Below are 5,395 nucleotides of genomic sequence, written 5' to 3'. Positions count from 1 at the left end.
CTGTTGCAAATTACCTATTGTGTGAGTTTGAAGCTGTTATATACCCCAGAAAAGGCCCTATTCTTTTAATCCATTCCTGTGGGTGCAGACCTGTTGTTGGTGGGACCTTCTGGTTAGGTTATTTCAATTGAGATGTGACCCACCCAATTCAAGGTGGGTCTGAATCCTTTTACTGGGGTCCTTTATGAGAGGATAAAACACGTACCGAAGCAAAGAGACGAAACCAAGAGATGGTCATAGAAAGAAGCCCCAGAGAAGCTGAGCGACAAGGACACAACCACAGAAGCTCAGAGAGGAGGTCACTGAAGCCAGACACTAAAAGCAATGAAACCCAGGAGGGAAGGACCAGCAGACACCAGCCATGTGCCTTTCCATGTGACAGAGGTGTCCCAGATGCCGGCAGCCTTTCTTCAGAGAAGCTTTAGCAAATGGAAACACCCTTCTTTGAGGCAAATATTAGAAAGCGTCTTTAGATACCATGTAGAGAGATAGAAACAGTAAGCATAAATTTACCTTTACTCTTTTCTCCCACTTTTTAAAAAATTTGCAATTATGAAATATTTTTAAAACAGAAAAACACAGAAAATAATGAAATATCTAAAACCCAGATTCGTCCAAGGTTAATATTTTTGGACATATTTGCTTCATGTCTTTTAACATAATAAATAAGCTGTTAGATATATTTAGAGCTTCCATTCCCACCCAATTCCAATTTATCTCATCCCTTTCCTCCCTCCCCAAAGGTATTCACTAACCTGAAGTTAGTGTTTCTCCTTTGTCTTTAAATTATCTTAAGAACAAATAATTCTGAAACCTATAATTGCATCTGCGAGCTCGTTTTAATGATATTGTCATTAATAAGTAAGTTGATTTGGTTAAGACACTGCAGATAAATGTTTGCTCTCTCACTAGGCTATATGATCACCATCTAGCGCTAAAAATGGGATAATCATGGGTACACATATGTCTGATGTAAAGGAATGAGCTCATATAATGTGACTCCTATGGACCTTCTAGTTTCTGTGAGGGATACAAAGATGAATAAAGTACAGGCCCTGGCCCTTGGGAAGCTTACAATCCGTAATATATACACTATGTGCTCAACAACTTATGAAGAACACGGAGACTCAGAGAAGTCCAGTAACTTGCTCAAGTTCATACAACTAGTGAGTAGCAAAACAGTGACCCAAACTCTTATTAGTTTGACTCCAAAGCCCATTCTTTTAACTGCAAAGACTGCTATTACTTTAAAATGTTATTTTTAAATTAAAACAAACTCACTCAGATTTCTTATAAAGAAGAATGCAAATGTTGATGTATTATAAGGATTAAATAAAAAGAATCTTCAAATAAATGTGGTCTGTTCCTTGGGTGGCCCCACAACCTCAAATTCAGGAATTTCTGTCCTTAGGGTTCCCTGTGAGAAAAACTTTTAGAAGCCCTGCTTTGAGACAGCTTTCTAATATAGCACAGGGGAAGATTCGGAGAAGGGAGCATGGCACTTGAATGGCCATTAGCAGTGGTGATATTGAAAAATGTTAACCCCTGGATCAGCTGGGCACCAACTAATCAGAACAGGGCACTAACCAATCAGATCAGTCTCTGGACATAGCAATCAGATCAGCCATAACCATGCTGTGCCGGTTTGAATGTATTGTGTCCCCCAAATGCCATTATCTTTGTGGTCTTGTGTGGGGCAGAAGTTGTGGTGTTGGTTAGATTTACTTGGAGTGTGCCCCACCCAGCTGTGAGTGATGATTTTGATGAGATGTTCCCATGGAGGCGTGGCCCCGCCCATTCAGGGTGGGCCTTGATCAGTGGAGCTATACAAATGAGCTGACTCAAAGAGAGAAAATGAGTGCAGCTGGGAGTGATGTTTTGAAGAGGAGCAAGCTTGCTAGAGAGGAACGTCCTGGGAGAAAGCCGTTTTGAGGCAGGAGCTTTGGAGCAGATGCCGGCTTCCTTCCCAGCTAACAGAGGTTTTCCAGACGCCATTGGCCATCCTCTGGTGAAGGTGCCCGGTTGCTGATGTGTTGCCTTGCACACTTTATGGCATTGAGACTGTAACTGTGTAGTGAAATAAACCCCTGTTTTATAAAAGCCTATCTCTGGTGTTTTGCATTCTGCAGCATTAGCAAACTAAGACAGATTTTGGTACCAGAGAAGTGGCGTGCTTTTGCTGCTGAGTTTGCAAATACCAATCATGTTGGAATGGCTTTTTAAATGGATAATGGGGAGTTTCTGGAAGAGTTGTGAGGAGCTTGATAGAAAAGGCCAAAACTGCTTTAAAGAGACTGTGGAAATATGGACTCTAAAGATACTTCTGACAAGGCCTTGAACAGAGATGATAATATGTTGTTGTGAACTGGAAGAAAGGCGATCCTTGTTTTAAAGTGGCAGAGAATTTGGCAAAATTGAGTCCTGGTGTCAGATGGAAGGAAGAATCTGGAAGCAACAACCTGGAATACTTAGCTGAGGAGATCTCCAGACTACGTGTGGAGGATGTATCCTGGCTTCTCCTTGCAGCTTACAGTAAAATGTGAGCGGAAAGAGATAAACTTAGAACTGAACTCTTGGGTTCAAAGAAACCAGAAGCTGATGGCTTGGAAAATTACGAGCTTCCAGGGGGTGGAATCCCAGAAGCTACAGCCCAACATGAGGATATAACCAAACACAGAACCCAGCCGCCATTTCAGTACAAGCCAAGATTGGAAAAGGAGTTAAGCAGAAAGGATTTGTGGAAAGTCCTATTGTCTGATGGCTTTGACCCCTGCATGCTTCATGCAAAGCCAACAGAATTTTTGTGAGATCTTTATAGACAGAGCCATTGCCGGTCTGGACTGGAGGAGACAGACAAGGAAAAAATTAAAGGAAAAATCTCTTCAAAGACAGAGCCATGGAAGTTGAGGTCTGGAGTCAGGAGGTCTCGGGCTGGGAGAGTGGAGCAGCCCACATGCATGGAAAGGGTGAGTTTGCCCTGGAGGTCGAGGGTGGGCTTTCCACCTCGATGCTCTGGAAGAGTTTTACCACCTCGGGTTCCAAAGAGGGTGGAGCACATTTCCAGGGAATTGGGGAGAGCCTGGCTGCCACCCCACTGTTCTGAAGGGGTTGAGCATGTGCCCCGGAGATGGAAAGGAATCCAGGAGCTGCCCCGATGTTTGAGGAGGGTGGGGCCAAGAAGGTGGTCTCCCCAATGTGTGGATATGTTGAAGCACTCAACCAAGCATTTGGAGAAGAAACAGCTGCCAAAAAGGCCCTTGGGAAGGGTTAGGCTCCTGCTCTCTCAAGCCCCAAGGATGCAACATTGTTCTGTAAATGACTCTCAGACTTTGAAATCTAATGGAGTTTGTCCTGTGGGTTTTAGGAACTGTCTTGCTCCTGTTAACCCTGTTTTCCTTACTGTTTCTCCTTATGGCAATGGAAATGTTTATCCTATGAATGTCTCTCCTTTGTATATTGGGAGCACATAACTTGTTCTAAGTTCACAGATCCACAGCTAAAGAAGAATTATGCCTTAGGATTGACCATGCCTAAATTGATTTTGATGGGATTTTGTACTTGACTATTGTTACTGAGATGATGTAAGTTTCTGTGATGTTGTTGTGGGATGGATGTATTTTGTATTTGGAAAGATAGTGTCATTTTGGGGTCCAGGGGGTGGAATGTGCCGGTTTAAATGTATTGTGTCCCCCAAATGCCATTATCTTTGTGGTCTTGTGTGGGGCAGAAGTTGTGGTGTTGGTTAGATTTGCTTGGAATGTGCCCCACCTAGCTGTGAGTGATGATTTTGATGAGCTGTTCCCATGGAGGCATGGCCCCGCCCATTCAGGGTGGGCCTTGATCAGTGGAGCTATATAAATGAGCTGACTCAGAGAGAAAAGTGAGTGCAGCTGGGAGTGATGTTTTGAAGAGGAGCAAGCTTGCTAGAGAGGAACGTCCTGGGAGAAAGCCGTTTTGAGGCCGGAACTTTGGAGCAGACGCCGGCTGCCTTCCCAGCTAACAGAGGTTTTCCGGATGCCATTGGCCATCCTCCGGTGAAGGTGCCTGGTTGCTGATGTGTTGCCTTGGACACTTTATGGCCTTGAGACTGTAACTGTGTAGTGAAATAAACCCCCATTTTATAAAAGCCTGTCCATCTCTGGTGTTTTGCATTCTGCAGCATTAGCAAACTAAGACACATGTCTACCGTATCCTTCATGGAAAAAGAGAAAGGAAAGGGGTGTAAACATGTCCCAAACCTCTCATTGTCTGCTCCATAAACCTGCTCTTCCTCTTTTATGTTCCTGCTTTCATTAATCTCCCAAATTAGAAACCTTTGTGTCATCCTCCAATCCTTAATTTCTCAATTGGATTCGAATCCAATCTTTATCTCTACTGCTTAATTCATTGCTCCTCTGGTCTTACTTTGAGGAATACAGAAAGAGTAGAGTATGCTTGAGAAAAAAATGCCAGAATTATGAATCCATTGGGAAGGGAGTTTTCTAGATGAAAGAGAAGGACATAGTTAGCACGAGCATAGTTTGGGGAGGGGGAGGCAGATAAGCTGAAGTTGAGAGGAGAAGAAGGTAAAGGTAGAGAGACTGTTCAGGCTAAGATCATGGAAGGCATGGAAGACTGTGCAGTTTACATTGTATTCTAGGTATTGAAATTGGCAGCCATCAGAGGATTTTAAGTAGGAGGAAGGGGCATTGTTCCAGTTTGCTAATGCTGCTCTTCTGCAAAACACCAGATATGGATCGGCTTTTATAAAGGGGGTTTATTCGGTTACAAAGTTACAGTCTTAAGGCATAAAATGACCAAGGTAAGGCATCAACAAAGGGTACCTTCACTGGAGAAAGGACATTGGCATCCAGAAAACCTCTGTTCACTTGGAAGACACAAGGCTGGCTTCTGCTTGCTCCCAGATTGCATTTCAAAATGGCGTTCTCCAAAATGTTGATCTTGGGGCATTTTGTCCTCTCTTAGCTGCAGCTGCTCTTTATAATTGTCACTGTCAGTTGCTCTCTGGTCCTTCTGTGTGTGAACTCCTTTATACTACTCCAGTGATCCAATTAACACCCACCCTGAATGGGTGAGGTAACACCTCCATAGAAATTATCCAATCAAACATTTCACTCACAGTTGATTGAGTCACATCCCCATGGAAACACTCAAAGAATTCCAATCTAATCAACACTAAATACATCTGCCCCCACAAGATTGCATCAAAGAACATGGCGTTTGGGGGGACATAATACATCCAAACTGGCACAGGCATGTAACAAGACGTGATCTATGGTTTCAAAAGATTACTCTGGCTGCTAAAATGACTACTAGGATGGCAGAGAGACCAGGAGCTTTTACAATTGTATGGGAGTAAGATGGTGGTAGTTTGGACTGGAGTGGTAGTGGATTT

The sequence above is a fragment of the Choloepus didactylus genome, chromosome 15, assembly GCF_015220235.1.
Source record: "Choloepus didactylus isolate mChoDid1 chromosome 15, mChoDid1.pri, whole genome shotgun sequence".
Taxonomy (NCBI): domain Eukaryota; kingdom Metazoa; phylum Chordata; class Mammalia; order Pilosa; family Megalonychidae; genus Choloepus; species Choloepus didactylus.
Note: the sequence above shows the minus strand (reverse complement) of the source record.